Source organism: Drosophila mauritiana, chromosome 2L, assembly GCF_004382145.1.
Source record: "Drosophila mauritiana strain mau12 chromosome 2L, ASM438214v1, whole genome shotgun sequence".
NCBI lineage: Eukaryota > Metazoa > Arthropoda > Insecta > Diptera > Drosophilidae > Drosophila > Drosophila mauritiana.
This window is the reverse complement of record NC_046667.1, coordinates 16,168,383-16,184,586: the sequence shown is the minus strand read 5'-3', so window position 1 is coordinate 16,184,586 and position 16,204 is coordinate 16,168,383. Positions and strand designations below refer to the sequence as shown.

The 16,204-nt window shown below is 36.5% G+C and overlaps 1 protein-coding gene across 2 annotated transcripts in view; it reads right to left on the bottom strand.

Moving 5' to 3' along the window:
• Positions 1-16,204, bottom strand: part of LOC117139585 (fibronectin type-III domain-containing protein 3A) — a 105,866-nt gene that overhangs the window by 57,087 nt on the left and 32,575 nt on the right. The window contains exon 1 of one of the 2 annotated variants that reach the window (XM_033302010.1): positions 521-647. The exons of the other annotated variant lie outside the window; for it this stretch is intronic. The gene's annotated coding sequence lies outside the window, so the exon portion shown is untranslated. Of the gene's footprint in view, positions 1-520; positions 648-16,204 lie in introns of those variants that run through there. 2 annotated transcript variants of the gene reach the window in all.

Here is a 16,204-nt window from a genome sequence, read left to right as displayed (position 1 = left end):
ATAAAATTGCATGTTCTTTTCTGATATTATCATGGGCATAAACAATAAATTTGTATGTCAAAAATCTAAGTGCAGATAAAAGTTTACACGTAAGCCTCAACACAACAATAATAACAACATCATCAACAATCTACAATCAACGCTCGGCCATTGGGGAATGTTTGGGCAATTGAGTTAAATTTATTTGATGGGGATTTTGTTTGTCTAGTAAGCCTCTTATGTGAAAAGCACTCAGATACCGGGGGTTCACTATAAAAATGTCCATATCTTTTTTGTTGCCAATAAAAAAAGTCTCCCTGACAAACAAGTGAAAATTCGTTGACCCATATAAATGTAAGTCATCATCATCACTCACTATGAACAATAAAACATCATTAAAATTAAATTTTAAAAATTGTATACTAAGACAAGTCAGGCGACAGATTTTAAAACTCCGTAGAACAGCAAAGATTTAACGTTTTTGGATTCGCAAAGTATTTGCAGACTCTTAAAAGGATTTCCATTCCGTTGTCATACTTACAAATGTGAAAATTCTGCTGCATGTATTTCAAACGTAATCCGGCTCAGCAAAATTCACTTAAAGCTGATTTAATATTTGTTTAGCAATTTAATATTTTGTTAAAAACCTTGTATCTTTTGAAATTGTATTTTATTTATTTACTGGTAATTCTATAAATTTTATTTATCATAACAATTAGCTAATTGAAGTTTATAAAGTGTTAGGTTTTTATTTTTGATTTAGCGCAAAAGTAGTTAGCAAAAATCGGTTAACCTTTTTAAGGCTTTTAGTTGTTGTATATGTTTATTATTATTCTTGAAATTGCACAAAATTGGTATTGTTATTTTAAATGCTTATTAAGTTTATTCTTATTTGTTATGCTGTTATGTGTATTGAATTGTTTTGCTGATTATACAGTTAATTCGATTTGCTTTTATTGGTTTGTTTTGCGTTGTTTGGGCAAATCTATTTATGAACACAGCTTCTGTAAATATTCTCGTCGATTTTTAGCTGAATTATTTGTATTGCACTTGGATTGTTAGTTTAATTGGAATGCTTCAATGTTCGATTTTTGTATTGCACTTTAGCCCACAGACTGAAAAGTAGAATGATGCATTAGATACATATGTATGAATGTGATTTGCTTCTTCAGACCCAAATTGAGGTTACAGTCTATTCGATTGTTTAGCATTCGATAGCGGCAAGTAAGTAATTATTTATTGTTTATTATACCCCTTCGGGTGAGTGCTGTTTGTTTGCGACTGCTTCTTTGTATCTACAAGTACCTAAATCTGTTTCTCGCTCGCCATATTTATCTATCGATAGAAAGCTTTCGACTCTATAAATTCTAGAAACTTATGGTGCCGCCCCCGAATCCATGCCAAAGTTTGCCATGAGTAAACGATATGTATATTCAGATTCTGGATAAATTTTCCATGTTAATTAGCTGGCATTCGAGGAGTGGAAAACTCTGAGCCCTGGGCTTTTGACCTTTTTTGCACTCTATTTTACTTGGGATTGGTTTAGGTTTAATCAAAGTTTTGCGACCTTGGAGCTTCTGGATGTTGGAAAGTTTTGCTGCCAAATTGATGGGCAGCTTAGTTAAATTACCTTAGATAAATATTTGACTGCAGTCAACTGAGATTAGGTGAGGTCAGTTCTGGTTCACATTTCTTGTACTCAAACTTTGATAAGTCAATTAAAGTTGAAGTTTCTTTGAGAGTATTGGCTAGACTTTATCGACATTTGGCTGTTACTGAGTAGCTTAGCAGTTTTCCTTACGTTGGGGATTAGAAAAAATATACAAGCAATTCTTGATAGAAATGCAAATATGATACTGCAGAAAGAAAACACAAGTGCAAATGAAAATTATTGAGCAATTTAGATTTTTCTCAGAACTGTTAGCTAAGTTAAAATTCCATGGAATTGTTCGTACAGCAGTAACTAAATACCTCAATAAATGTTCATATGTATGTATCTGTAACAAGGTATCATTTAACTTACTAAGCTATTAAGTATTTTTAAATGGGCTATAAAAAAGGTTAAATTATTTAAGTTGACAAGTGAAAACAATTTACTGAAAATAAACATTGATAGACAATGTTGTTTGTGTAATTATATTTGAAACATTTTTACGATGACTCCACAACAAGGGACAGAATACAAATATGTTTAGTTTTAGCTGAGTTTTATGTAACCTCAACGTGGGCCAAAAGGACACAAAAGTTGGCTATAAATTCAATAAACCAATGTCCAATTTTTCACTTTTCTTAGAAATGTTTTTTATATTGCTCAGTTTTCTTATTCACACACACAGACGAGCACGTTGTTCTGGGCTGTTTATGTTTTTTTCTGATTTTCTTTTTTCCTTCTTCATTCTCTCTTGCACACTCGTTCACCCACACTTAGAATCCCACACAATGCACAGTGAAATTCCGCTACACCGGAAATTACAATTGAAAAAAGTGGATGGGTTTTGTTGCTTGTCTGTTTTCTTTTCATTCGTATTTTTTTTTAGAATTAACTAAAACGTCACACGAAATTGTTATTATTATTTATGATTATAGCGATTATGGCTTTTTGGTTATAATAAAACAGGATGTAGAACGAAATAACAATGAAGTTGTGTTTTTTAAAAGCGAATTTTTGTACATTATTTTGAACGTTTTTATATTTAATTGTTTTGACTTGGTTCTAGTATACGGCTGGGTATTTTCTGCTTAGTTTTTATAATTCAATATAATTAAATTTATTTTTTTGAATTGCAAGTTTCATTATATAAATTAGGTATTGAATATGTTTTGAAACCGCTTTCGACGATTTTTTTGAATCACTTTTTCCACACTCACTTTTAATTGTTTAAACTTGTAGAACAACAATTGTTTATTGCAGAAAGAGGATGAAAACACACGACGCGCTGCCCTTCCTCGATCCCCTCTACACCGCTTTTCCTCTTCAGTTTTCCGCTTTTCAGCTGCGCTGCCAAACCAAACCGTACAGTTTGAGAGTTTATATCGGACTGCCAGCAGCCGCCGATACGAGTCGGCAACCGACTCGTGATTCGAAGCCCGAAGTCCGTTCTCATTGGAACCCGAAAAGTATCTCAAAACTGGAAGGCGGTACTGGAAGATACTTTTTCGCTCAGGGGCCCCGCATATGTCATTTGTTGTTGGGCGAGTAAAGAAAAAAAAATAATAAAACAAAAAACACGTAGACCCGCAGCACAGCTGAGCGGAATATATTTACTACTCACACTGGCGGGTAAGAGCGATTTATCTGAGAGATACAAATGCGAACGAACGACCGTCACCGCAACGTAGTAAGTACACAGATACGACTCGGCCACGCACACATGCTCAACAAAAAACCGGCATTCCTCTCAGTGCACTTATTGAATTTAAAGAGAATTTACAAAAGAGGTAAGAGTTCAAGAGGCACGCTCTTAAACAATATCTTGACAACTATTTGAGTTGCCAAATTTGTGTGATTTCCCGGTTTATTTTTCTGAGTTTCAGCAATTTTGAAATTGATTTCGTGAACTAGTTTTCGCTGTGCAATTATTTTTAATTGCATTATGTTCCTCAAAATTTGAAAAGTTTTTAACAGTTTTTGTTTTTATTTGCCTTTTTTGTCGACAAATCTCGATTCACAAAATTTGACTGCGAAATTTGCATTTCTAGTGAATTACTAATGAAATCGGGATCTTGAACTAGAAACCTTCTGAAGAGCAAATTTATTTTAGATTCTTATAGTACTATTTTTAGTATTATGTTTAAAAAGTATGAAGACGTTATTAAAAAATTAATAAATATTAAAAAAATATCGTTAGTGATGGCACTCATTTTACTCTAAAAGAAACTAAATTATTTCAAAAGTAAATGAGGTAAATATAAAAATACATTTAATTCAACCTTTGGATGGGCTAGAAATTCATAACTTAAATCTGAGTGCCCATTTCGAAAAACGAGACGCAGCATAATTGCTTATTGATAACCCCCCAAGAGACCCAAGACGAAAGCCCAAAAACGAGATTTTCGTTCCCCGAGTGATAACAATTTGAACTTTGACAAAGCGAATGCCAAAAATGAAAAGTAATTGGAGACTTTGAGCACAAGCATTTATGTTAAGGCAATAACTCAGAACGGCAAGTCGGTGTAGTATCAGTTTTCCACACAAAAATAAATTGAAAACTTTTGAGAAATACCCCAAAGTAATAGCTGAAAATAATAATAATGTGTGGCCTTTGAAATGCGAAACGTTTTATGGTTGTAGGCATTGGCTCTTTTTTTTTGGTTTTTGTATTTTAAGAGCGAGTAAAACACAAAAGCCATAAGCTAAAATGCAAACTAAGTAAGAATTGTGTTAGGTCGCATGATGATGAACGCGATGATGATAATGACGATGCTACACTACACTCTAATAAAATTTACGACAATGCGAATGACTACGGCGACGACTCAGTCTCAGCCAGAGAATACGGAGGTTGGAGGAAACTGGGTATCTTGTAAGCCCTGCAGTCAACTAACCAAAACTAGCAAAGACCAAAGGCCCGAAAAGTATCTGTATATATGTATATAGCCCCCGAAAAGCCACCTCTCCATATATATATCGTACATACAGACATACATCCATATATACATACGTACAAACGTATCTCTGCTCTTTTGTCTGGCTTTTGGTGTGGGAAAGAATGCAGTGAAGGGAATTTCCAAGTCAAGACTTGGCAAGCCATGGCCGTAATGTGTAATGTATCTCTTGGATACATTTTTAAATTGTATGCCATACGCTGCTGGGGCTGTTTTGGAACGTTGACAATGCAACTGTATCTGTATCTTTGGCTCTGTGTATCTGTATCTGTGCCCCAGCCAAAAGGCCAACAGCATTTGCATTGGCCATTGCCAATTAATCAAAAAACGAGAAAAAAACAGCAGAAAAGCGCTTAAAAAACCCCAAAAAAAAGACCTGCAATTGATTTCAATATTTCAGCAGCATTGTATCTTTCACACAAAAAGCGGCGTATATCGTTGCGTAAAGCAATATATATAGTCATATAGTATTGCCGCTTTTTCGATAACTCCGACCGCTTTCAATTGCCTTCGGGTGCCACACCAAAAGTGGCCCAAATATATATGAGTAGTATAGTTAAGTTCAAAGTAATAGCATCGATGGCATTAATATAATATAATATCACACTCTATTTTCAAGAGACTATTTTAAATAATTATACTATACCATACATTGCCTCCATCCGTAATTTGAATCTTTTCATCCATTTGTTTACCTTTCCCTTGTTGCATGCCCCTTGTTGCACTTTTGTGCACCGTTTTCAATTCGATTCGATTCGTTTCCCTTTTCTCGATTTCTCTCCGCACTTCCACTTCTTTTGGTCTCTTTGTGGGCTAGGTCAGTTCAAAGTTCACGTGTTTCGCCTTTATTGATTGAATCACCATCGAAATTTGGGCATTTCTGGTCCGGAGCCAAGCAACCTGTTCCCTGCCAACTAATAGTCGGAAATTGGAGGAGTTGTTCTTGTGGCTCGACTCCATTGTTTACGTCTTTTGAATAGGGTGTATTCCGTAGATCATTAATTTGGATTGGTAAAGTGAACACAGTACTGCAATGCAACTTTTTGATATTCACATTGGCTGAATAGAAGTTCTTGCAAACATAAATTATTAAAAATTTAGAAATTAGAACTACTTTCTGAACAATATCTCCGTGTGTTATTTCAGACAAATTTTGTACCTGGCAAACATGGGCCAATTCCTTTATTTACATGCACATCTGAATGCTAAGGAGAACACTCCATAAAAATATTTTATAAAGCCAGCTAACCCATAGAACATCAGCACTTCAAAAATCAGGTCACTCAGACAACAGATGGCGCTGCAAGCGAAATATTTTTGCAGCAGGCATACGCATAATTTCAAGTGCTAGCATCAAATGTTATTTTTAACCAAAGCAATTTCGCTTCAGGATAGAAGGCAAGTTTGTTTTTAGTTGGGGGAGGGGGTGTGCAAATTTTTTTGGGTGTGTGGGTGCAGTTAGTACAAAACTCTTGAATTGTTGTTCTGGGGCAATAAATTGAAATGCACAAAAGAGCTTGTGAAAAATAAAGAAAAACCCGTGAAGGAAAACCGAGCAAAGCCGGGTCTTGGCCTCGGTCTTTCGACCAAAGCTCGTTTTACAGCTGCTGCTGCTGGTCTACACTGTAAAAAAAATCAAATACTAAGGGTGATCGTGGATAAGATAAACTAAATGTAGAAACTTAATTGTAAACGTAGAAAACGATTTAAAGTACTTGAACTCAGAGATTATTGTGTTCAAGACAATCTACTAAAACTGTTCTGAAAACAGTAAAGAAAATAAGTGTAGCTTAATTTTTTCAACTGCACTTGTTGCTGCTGCAACGATTTAGTTGCGGGCCACTTGTCATGCGAGAGAAGGCAGCATTCGACATTCGGCATCCAGCATCAGAAGCAGTTCTGCAACTGGTCGCCTTGCCCGAGTCTTCAAATTGCCAGTTAGCCAATCTGCCGCTCTCTCTTCTGCAGCAGCATCAGCACCTCCCCCCCAATAAACGCAGCAAACCCCTTTCGGTTAAAAAGAATACCCCCCTCCATCATCAACACTTCGCCTGGCCACATTTTTTCAGTTGTCGAGTGGCTTTGTTAGCGATGCAGCGGCGACTTGCAACTCGTTCTGAATTCCAGGGCAAGGAGGTGGTGATTTAAGGAGGGGATGGTAAAGGTGTACACAGAAAAAAATTATTTTATTGATGGTGCTCAATAAAACCGAAACAAGTGTGTTGAACCAGAAGATTAAGATTTTAAAATATGAATTGTCAAAAATATATAAATCTTAAAATCTATCTAAAACCTATCATTTAAATAACAATTTCATCGATAACATTAAATTATGAAAAAGATTCTCTGTGTATCTGTGTATCGGTGGAATAAATCCGAAACTGGCCACTTTAGAAAGAGAAAGAGACGGAGGAGGAAAAAGAGGAAGAGAGTAGCTGCATGTAACCAGAGAAAAAGAAGAAATTGCAATGGGAATTGCAATTTGAGGCACAGCATCTGTGTGTGTGTGGGATTTTCCAGTTGTTGATCTTATTTTTATTTTTTTGCTGTGTGGCATTTGAAACTATTTGAGCTAATTTCTGTAAATGTAGAGCTTATCAAAAGGATTGCGTGGTGTTACGATTTACAGGGATCAGCAACGAGTAAAGTAGGCATATATTAAAAGTTTAATGCCAGTTTTTAGTTTGTTTTAAGTAGAGGCATAGGTAATATAATTAATAATTTACTAACTAAAACAAGTTAATCTAAAATATTTAACTTGAATGTAATATTCAAGGTAAAATTGTAAGAAGGATGCATTTATAATGACCCTCTTTAGTTTAAGCACATGATAAACAAATAAGATCTTACCCATAAATTAAATGACATTCATTCAATTTAAATCGCATATGGCATTATCCTATGAATTTGTCAAAGGCCATAGAACCGTTACATCATCATCTATAATGTATTGAATGGAGATACAGAACCATGTGCACTCACCTGAAATGATATGCAAAGTGAAAAGCATTAGTATAAATGAATAAATTCCACAAAGATCAAGGTCAATACAAATCCGATACCCTCGAACGGAAATCAAAGTAATCGCATCCTTTTCCTCGCCAATCTCTCATAGTCTTTCTCGACAGCAGAGAAAAATGTTTGCCCCGAAGGCAGAAAACCGAAAATAAATACAACCAAAAAGTAAGCCAGTTTCGGCATGGTGAAGCTTTTATGCCCTTCCAGTAACAAAGATTTAAAAAAATAATGCATACCGAATCTTTTCCAATTGGTACATATACCTATAGTAGACCGATCCAAACCGTTCAGGAAGAAAAATTTTGGAGATTTTAATTGTGCAGATAGATTTTTAACCAAAAAACGGACGAACGGACAAACATATCCAGTCGGATTTTTATACAGATCAAGCAAATATATAATTTGTTTAGCCGCAAGCTTCTTCAATCTTTGCAAACTTCTAACAGAGATCAATATACCCTCTGCAAGGGTATAAAAACAATCGGCGATGAGAACGAGGGGAAGAAAGCTAACCCAATTCAATGAACGTATCTATGTCAACGTTGTGGCCGTTGATGTTGCTGTCCTGTGGCTCTTATCAGGCCATAAATGTTTTGAGTGCAAAAAAAAATCTAAGTAAAACTGTAGGATGAGGAGTTAGAATCTTTGGAAAAGCAATGCAGACTCTCGTAGAGAAAAAAAGACAACTAGTCGGGCTAGGTATTAAAGTATCTGTGTGGCCAAGCGGGTGGCACTGCATTTGTATCTGTGCTGGACCCATTTTGAGTTCAAGATTCTTTTGTGACGACTGCTTTTGCCGTTTGTGGCGAGATCAAATCCCATAGTCTTTTCTAGTTGTTTTTGAATTGTGTTTGTCTTGTCTTAAATACCCTGCAACTGGGAAATTCTCTAGTTTTAAACAATATAAGATTGTTCGATTTGTAAATTCATATTAATAAATATAAATTTAATCAGAGTGTCCTATATATTTCCCATTAAAATGATTGATTTATTCAATATTTAGCTTTTTCCCTTAGTCAAAGTACCCCAACTTAAGCGGCTCTAGTTGGTTCCCTGTTTTAACTGCCACAGCTTTTGGTATCCTCTGCAGATTTTTGCATGCATAAGAAAAGGCAGAAATAGCGCTGGAAAAAAAACGCCCGAAAATGCTGTATGCATTGTAAAGATTTCAATTTGAATTGCATTTGATGCTTGCTGCTTAGTTGGATTTCAAACAGTGGGTGGATGGAGCTTCCCACCCCCTCTGACTAGTTCTAGTTGGAGAAAATCCACAGCAAATGCTCGCCTGCCCTCGTTCGCTGTGTTTGAAATATTGCGATGAAACTGCTCACATATATCCACCAACTCACACATGCACAGTGCAAATGCGTAAGCTGATATCAAGGATATTTATAAATTTAAATGGGTATTTAAAAATGGTAGTTTAATTTTTAATGTTATGTTATCATATAAATGTATGCAAGTCCCTAAAGTATTTGGGACTCTATTTATTTTCCAATTCTATTTATTTTCCTCATTAAACTCCAGTGGAAGCTCCGCATTTGGCCAATACTAAACCAAACCGAACAAGAACTGCAGCTTCTATCGCCTTGACTTGAGTTGAGTTTAAGATGCTTGGTTGAATCGGTTTGTGCCACATATTTTGATGGAATGTTGGTGGTCTTTTCCCTCCCCATCGCCACTCAACATTTCGAAGTTTTAAAGTTTTAGCTCAAATTGAACGTTCTTGTTGTTACTCCAGTTCTTCGACTTGTCGTCTCTCATCCAACTAAGCCGTAGAGTGTTTTTGGGGGGATTTTATTGCGGGTTTGTTGGTCAGGAAATGGTTTTATTTCGAGAAGTCATATATAAGGGGTTAGAACTTGTCGGTTGGATATTATATGGTTTTCCTCACAGTTGAGGCTCAGATACTTGTATTTTATTTATTTGCTTTGCTTTGATATTTGGTATTTGCTAAATATTGATTTTTGAAATATGAAACAGGTATTTATAATTTTAATGCAAATCTAATATTTAAATAAAAGTTTGAACTGGACATATTAAATTTGTATTTAATTGTAACTATTTTTTAATCTATGGTTCTTAAATTAAAAGTTGTCCTGCTGCCACATCAAAATGTATTCCCCTAGACAACCTGAAGAATTCGAATCAGTGTCACTTCTTGGTTACAGATCCTCCCTCCGCTTCTGAACTCGTTTTCATATCTAGTACCAGTATATTTGTTGGCTATATCAAGCGATGGAAGGGCATGAACACTTTTCAAGGTCCGAGCTTCAGTCAGGGACAAGCCAGTAAAAAGTGGGACAATTAAAACGTTGCAGAAAGCACCATGAGCCGAAGATCGGGTTTTTTCCACAGCCCTGGGATATCGGTTACATATCCGTCTTCATCTCTTTTATTCGCTTTATATGCCACAGACCGACTTGTTTTAATTAAGTTTGAGCTGGGGCTGGACTCCTCTCGAGAAGGATTCCTGCAACAGTGTCAATTGGTTATCACTCATAATATGATGTATCTGAGAGATGGCATTTGCATCTGCTGTACGAGTATCTGGTTATTAGTTGGCATTGCCGGTCGATGAACTGCATCGTCAGTGTCACTCCAATTGGTCGAATACGCGGAATTCCAGCCTTTGATTCGGTTAGGCGTACTCGTTTTGTATCAGCCAGATGCATCTTGGATATTTTTAGCCTCGCCATCTCCACTCTCTTTTTTTACAATCCCGAGGCGGATTTTACCTCATTTAAACGTGTTCCTCCACCTCCTTTGGCTACTTCTCTTGCGGCCACAGCATCATCTTTCCCCTTTTGACCAGCGTAAGTCCTCCTCTACTGGCTTAATTCGCAATGATTGCGGATATTGAACTCAAATTGTAAACTTTTTGTAAATACCCTTCAATTTATTACTTATATCTGAAGTCTAAAAATAATCAAAATTAAATTGTATTATATATAACCTTTTTAATATATTATATATAAATTCTAAAATATATATGTTTTACCTGAACTTTCAGTTCTCATATTATTTCATATCATATCAGGAATTTCTTCAAAAAATTAAAAAGTGGCTCATTGGCAATTTCCCGCTTCCGATAATCTTCCCACTTCCCCATAGAGTATCTGTGCATCTCAGCAGGCCTTTCTTTCTGGTTTTTCCCAACAATCTTCATCATCAGCATAACCATCATCATCATTATCATCGTCGGGTTTTCAGCGTCATCATGCTGTAATTGTTAGACTGTAAAACTTTGGCTTTTGGTATGCGCACTTTCTCCTTAAATGCTATTTTTTGTTAACATTGTTTTCGCCATCAGTCGACACAAGTTCCCTCGTTTTTTTATTTTTATTTTTGTTGTTCGTTTTTCTCTCCCCCTCCAAAAGATTAGGTGCAATTGGAGGAGTTTCGTGTATATCTTTCAACATCTAATTTGTGGCTTTCCTCGACTCAGTTCCGTCCTCGTCTTCTTTGGCTCCACCATCGCATTTCCGCGGCTTGTTGATTTTTTTGACATCTTTCGCGTAATCTGTAATTTCTTGTTTTGGCACTGCAAAAATTCCCAATCGTGTTTAATTGGCATTTTTTAGTGTCGCAATTTTAATGATTTAATTTTCACTGCTCGTTGTGCAAATTGCTGTTGCGAGTTGCAGGTTGCACATTGCACATTGCTGTTGCTGTTGCACTTTTGCATGGGTGTGTTGACATGCGTCAGCCACTGAAAATCGGACAATGGAAACGGGAATGGAAATGGCAGGGAAATGCTAATGGTAATGGAAATCGAAATGAAAATCGTCTGATTCAACTCCGGGCTCGGATTCCGATTGTTCCGAAGTGTCTGAGCGCAATTGGCATTGCTAACGACTTGGATTTTGGCTGTGGCTTTCGAGTGAGCCTTATTAGCAATTGGAGCAATTTGGCTAGAAGGAAAAATCGGTGAAGGGGTCTTGGTGTGGTTTCGTTTTTGGCCGAAACAGTGGAATATGGAGATGAAAGATCCGGCAATCGAAAGGTGAAATTGCAAAATTTGCAATGACAGAGATTTGCATATCGAGTGATTTGGGAATCGACACATTCATTATGGGGCGAAGCTTCAATCGTCACGAGGTTTGCATTTAATGTCATATGAGATTTATTCCTATAAGACTGCCTATTAATTTCGCATTATTGAAAATAGGAGAAAGTCTTTTAAAAGTTAAAAAAAAACATTAAATTGCGCAAGCTAGTAATAGCCTATTATATAATAGCCATGCTCTTTTAATACCGACTTTGGAAATTATACCTGATTAAAATTTCTTTTTTTTTTTTAATGTTTTTATAAAATTTTTATTATGCAACCAGAAATGAAATCGATTTGAAATGTTGTGTGACTTTATTTGTGGATTTATCTATGTCCTTGCCCAGTTTGTCAAACATTAACAGCCTCCAATTTGTGCGGAAGGCAGAGTTTGCCCCAAACTCAATTGGGATATCAGTAACCCAATTTAGCCGCCTCTTGAAACCCTTCAACTGATTGCAAGTGGAGCGTGCTCCAATTTGTAATCGATTTCCCCTCAATGTATCGCATCCGTATCAGACAACAAGATTTCAATCAAAATACTTGTTTCACTCCGGCCAACAAGTTGCACTAACCACAAATCGCTCGAGGAGTTCAGTCGAAAGGATGGAGAGGAAAAGCATTGGAAAATGCGAAAAAGTCGGGGAAAAAGAAGGGCGGGGCGGCAGGTGGGGGCTGGGTGCAACACCTAAGGAAAGACCTTGAAAAGCATGCGCTGCGATTGCAGCTTACAACTTACAACTTTCACCATTGCCGCCACCGACATGTTGCATTAATTTTTCATGTCACAGTCAGACAAACGAAACGAAACGAGGCGAAAAAAGCCAAGTTACCCCAATCTCAACACACGGAAAAAAATTCGAGCCCTAATTAAGATTATTTTCCTTTTACTTTTTCCAATCCTAGCATCTAATTGGGGTTTGCTATAGCGCATAGATATTAAAGTTTGCTTATAAAAACATAAAAATTTATAATAAATATCTCGATATATTTCCCTGTGCACACAAATTCCATTTCGAAAACGAAAAAAAGAGAAGGGGCGGTACAATAAAACAGAGACAGACAGGTAGATATCCAGATAGAGTCAAGCTCTTCCACAAGTCGGCATCATCATTACGGCTCTTATCATCGTCGTCACGAAATGCAACCGCAAGGCCTACCCACCCCCTCCCATCTACCCCTTAAGCAGCTCACTCGGATTGTCTTGCCATATGCAATTAATGTTTTGCTTTGTCTTTCACCTAAGGGTCACTGAGAAAATCTGGGGCAACCTCTAGTGAACTAGCATCAAGAAATTTAATTGGAAATTTATATTTTAAAAATATAAACTCTTTTCGAACTACTTATACCACGAATTACTAAAACGAACCACAAAGGACATATTTTTGCTCAGCATACTTTTAGGCAACCTGTTAAGAGATTTAAAACCTCACAAAATTTGTTTTATTTATATAACCGACCTATTAGTGATACTCTGCAAGAGTGAGATACTTTTTTCTTGCAGTGTTTACACTGAAGCTTGGACAGAGAAGGGAAAGAACTGAAAAGGGGGTCGCGTTCTAGCAGCATCTTCTTCAAGGCAGCGCTGCAATATGGCCAACCCATCCAATCCAACCCATCCGTCCGTCCAAAGCTGTTGCATCTTGCACTTTGTAGGTAGAAGTTGGTGACCCACACACACGCACACACACACACACACACCGTGTGCGAACCTGTCGATGTGGTAGTCGAAGCCACTGCAAATTGCATATTTTTCCTCGGCTTAGCTCACGTTTCTCGCTCGTTTCGCAAGCTGTTGAAAAGTTTCCTTTGTCTTGCCGCAAACCCCTCTTCATCCGCAATGTCTAGTGGATGCACTCGATCTATATGTATATATGCGAGATTTAGCCCGCTCCCTCCCTTTGAAGTTTCGTTCATTTTATTGCAAAGTTGCGGTGCATCTTCTCTGCCTCAGCCGATTTTGTGGACCCGTCAGTTTGCAGGTTTGCTAGGTACCCTGAACAAAATTTGAGCCCAACAATAAATTTTAAAATTGATAATATATAAAAAAAAAGACATTCAATATTTGTATTTTAATTCAAATGAGCGCTTTTAAAATATTTAATTAAATTTTTTAAAAGTTTAAAAGGTATATCAACTAGATAGTTCTAGTATGGTAGAGTACAATATATTAATGTATAATTGGGAATCGGTTTTTAAATTTAATCATATTTTTAGGTCAACTTCATTCGCAGTATGCCAAGCTACCCTCCGCTAAGTTATCCAATGTTGTGCTGTTTATTTTTTATATTTCCAGCTGTTTGCTCACTAAACCTTCCTACAACCAGCTTCAACCGAAAACTTAACCCCCTGGTGCCCCCATCGCTGAAATCTGAAGTAAATCTGTGCTGGGGGATTGTCGTAGGACCTTGGGCTCGATGAGCCCAGAAAGAACCGAACAAGGTGTGCAACAGTTGCAGCTGAATTCTTGCCGATTTTTTCCCTTATTTTGCTCAGTCTTCAATCTTTTTGCCTTGTTTGTTTTCTTTTTTTGCACTTTTGCTCTCGGACTTATTTTTGTTGTGTTTTGGGGGATTTCCCAGTTGTCTATCGAAAGCGATTTATTTTTATTGTTATGGCAGACGGACAGAGATTTATGCGCTTACGATACCGATTTTTATACGACTTTTTACGAATAACCATATCCACATTATACGTAAGGGGGAATGCGAATTTTATGACAAAATTTATTAAAAGTGATTTTTTATGGATTCCGTTTTTAATATATGAGAGCAGGGCGCAAAACTTACTGGCCAGATCAAGTTTTGGTTTATGTCTCTGCAAAACCCGTCGTCTACAGGATGAACACGAATATTGCGCAAACTTCATGCGAAACACACACGGCTAGTAGATGGATATATGTACAGACGTGTATATATAATCATATAATCTAACAGGAAGCGTGTTTTCCATCTTCGCCCCGTTGACGTTTGTTTGATGTTTGTTACCCGTTCGGATCACCACCAATTCAAAGTTTGGGCATTTCAATTTATTGCCACAAAACTGCAAACATCAGATTGGCGGACAAGCCAGTGGTGCAGTCAAGCACTTCAAGCACCTCAAAAAGTTTTTAACAACTTAAAAAAAATAATAATAAATGCAACCAAAAAATTTAATGTTTTCTTCAAAGAACGCCAGAGTTTCTTGACTATCTGAAACCTCTTACTCAGCGAGCAAAAAATTTGAAATTATTTTGTGTATCAATAGAAACTGGCCGAAAAAAAGCAACTTTAAAACTATCAAAGCATTTTTTTTAAAGTATGGACGTAAAAGTTGTAGAGTGGGCGTGCAAATCAAAATGAACATTCTCTTAATTTTATAGCTTTTTTATTCCCCACAGCATTCGAGAGAAACGGACAAGCGAACGGACAGACGGAAGGACATGCTCCTTTAGCGATCCTGATTAAGAGTAAATATACTAGATCTGTTGCATACTTCTCAACGAATTTAGTATACCTATTTAATCAATACTTGAGAAGTTGTTCGCTAACTACATAATGTATAATATCAATAACCTTTCCAAAAGTACATCCTCTATGTAAAATAAATGTAATTGGAACATGTTAATATAAACTGTGATTTTAAATAATTATTTAACTATGTTTGCTTTCAAATTGTATATCTTAATTATTTTCTTTAAAATAATATTTATATCTTCATATCTGCATTCATGGAAATATACAAAATTTCATAGATAGCTGATTGATCTATTGATTTTTTCCTCCAAAAGTTGATGCTAGACAGCTAACTTTTGGTATGCAGCTTCAGCTTGAAGACAGCTCACTCACACACTGCCATTCTGTTGTGAGTGGGCAAGAAAAAAGGAAACTGCATTGAAACTCATAAATCGAGTTTTTCCAATTTTATCCCACAGCCTCTTTCCCACTTTTTTCTTCCTCTTCCTCTGCACACATACACACGACAAGGCGACGATTTTTCTTTTTTCTTCAAGCAGATTTTTCCTCATCGACTAATTTTTTCTTTTCCAAGCACACATACACATTTTCCAAGACTTAATCATTATTTTTCCAGTGCTTTGCTTTCATTACTTGATCACACACACTAGTGCATTTTTTGTAGTTTGTTGTTTGTTTTGTTTTGTTTTTTCTTTTTTTTTTTTGGGTGGCAGAGAGTGTAGAGGGGGTGCTGGTTTTCTTTGGGGTTTTCCTTCCACCTCTTCGTGTTTCCATGTACTTGTCTTTTAGCACTCTTCAGTGTGCATTGATTCCTTTGTTTGCCAACAACAACAAATAACAAATGCATCTAAAGTGAGTTTGTATCCGTATCCGTATCTGTATTAGTGAGACGCATCTTCATCTGTGAGCTGACTTGTTGACTGCTCAGTTTGCTGGATTCAATAGCAATAAGAACTACGGTTCTCTTATTTATCTAAGCGACAGGTAGCTAGCTCTCTTACTTTAGTACTAGATGTTTGATTTTCCATTTGTAGATCCGTGTCCTTTTGTTTTGAAGTTCTTCAATAACTAAGCATCCAAAACTCTAATAACTAAT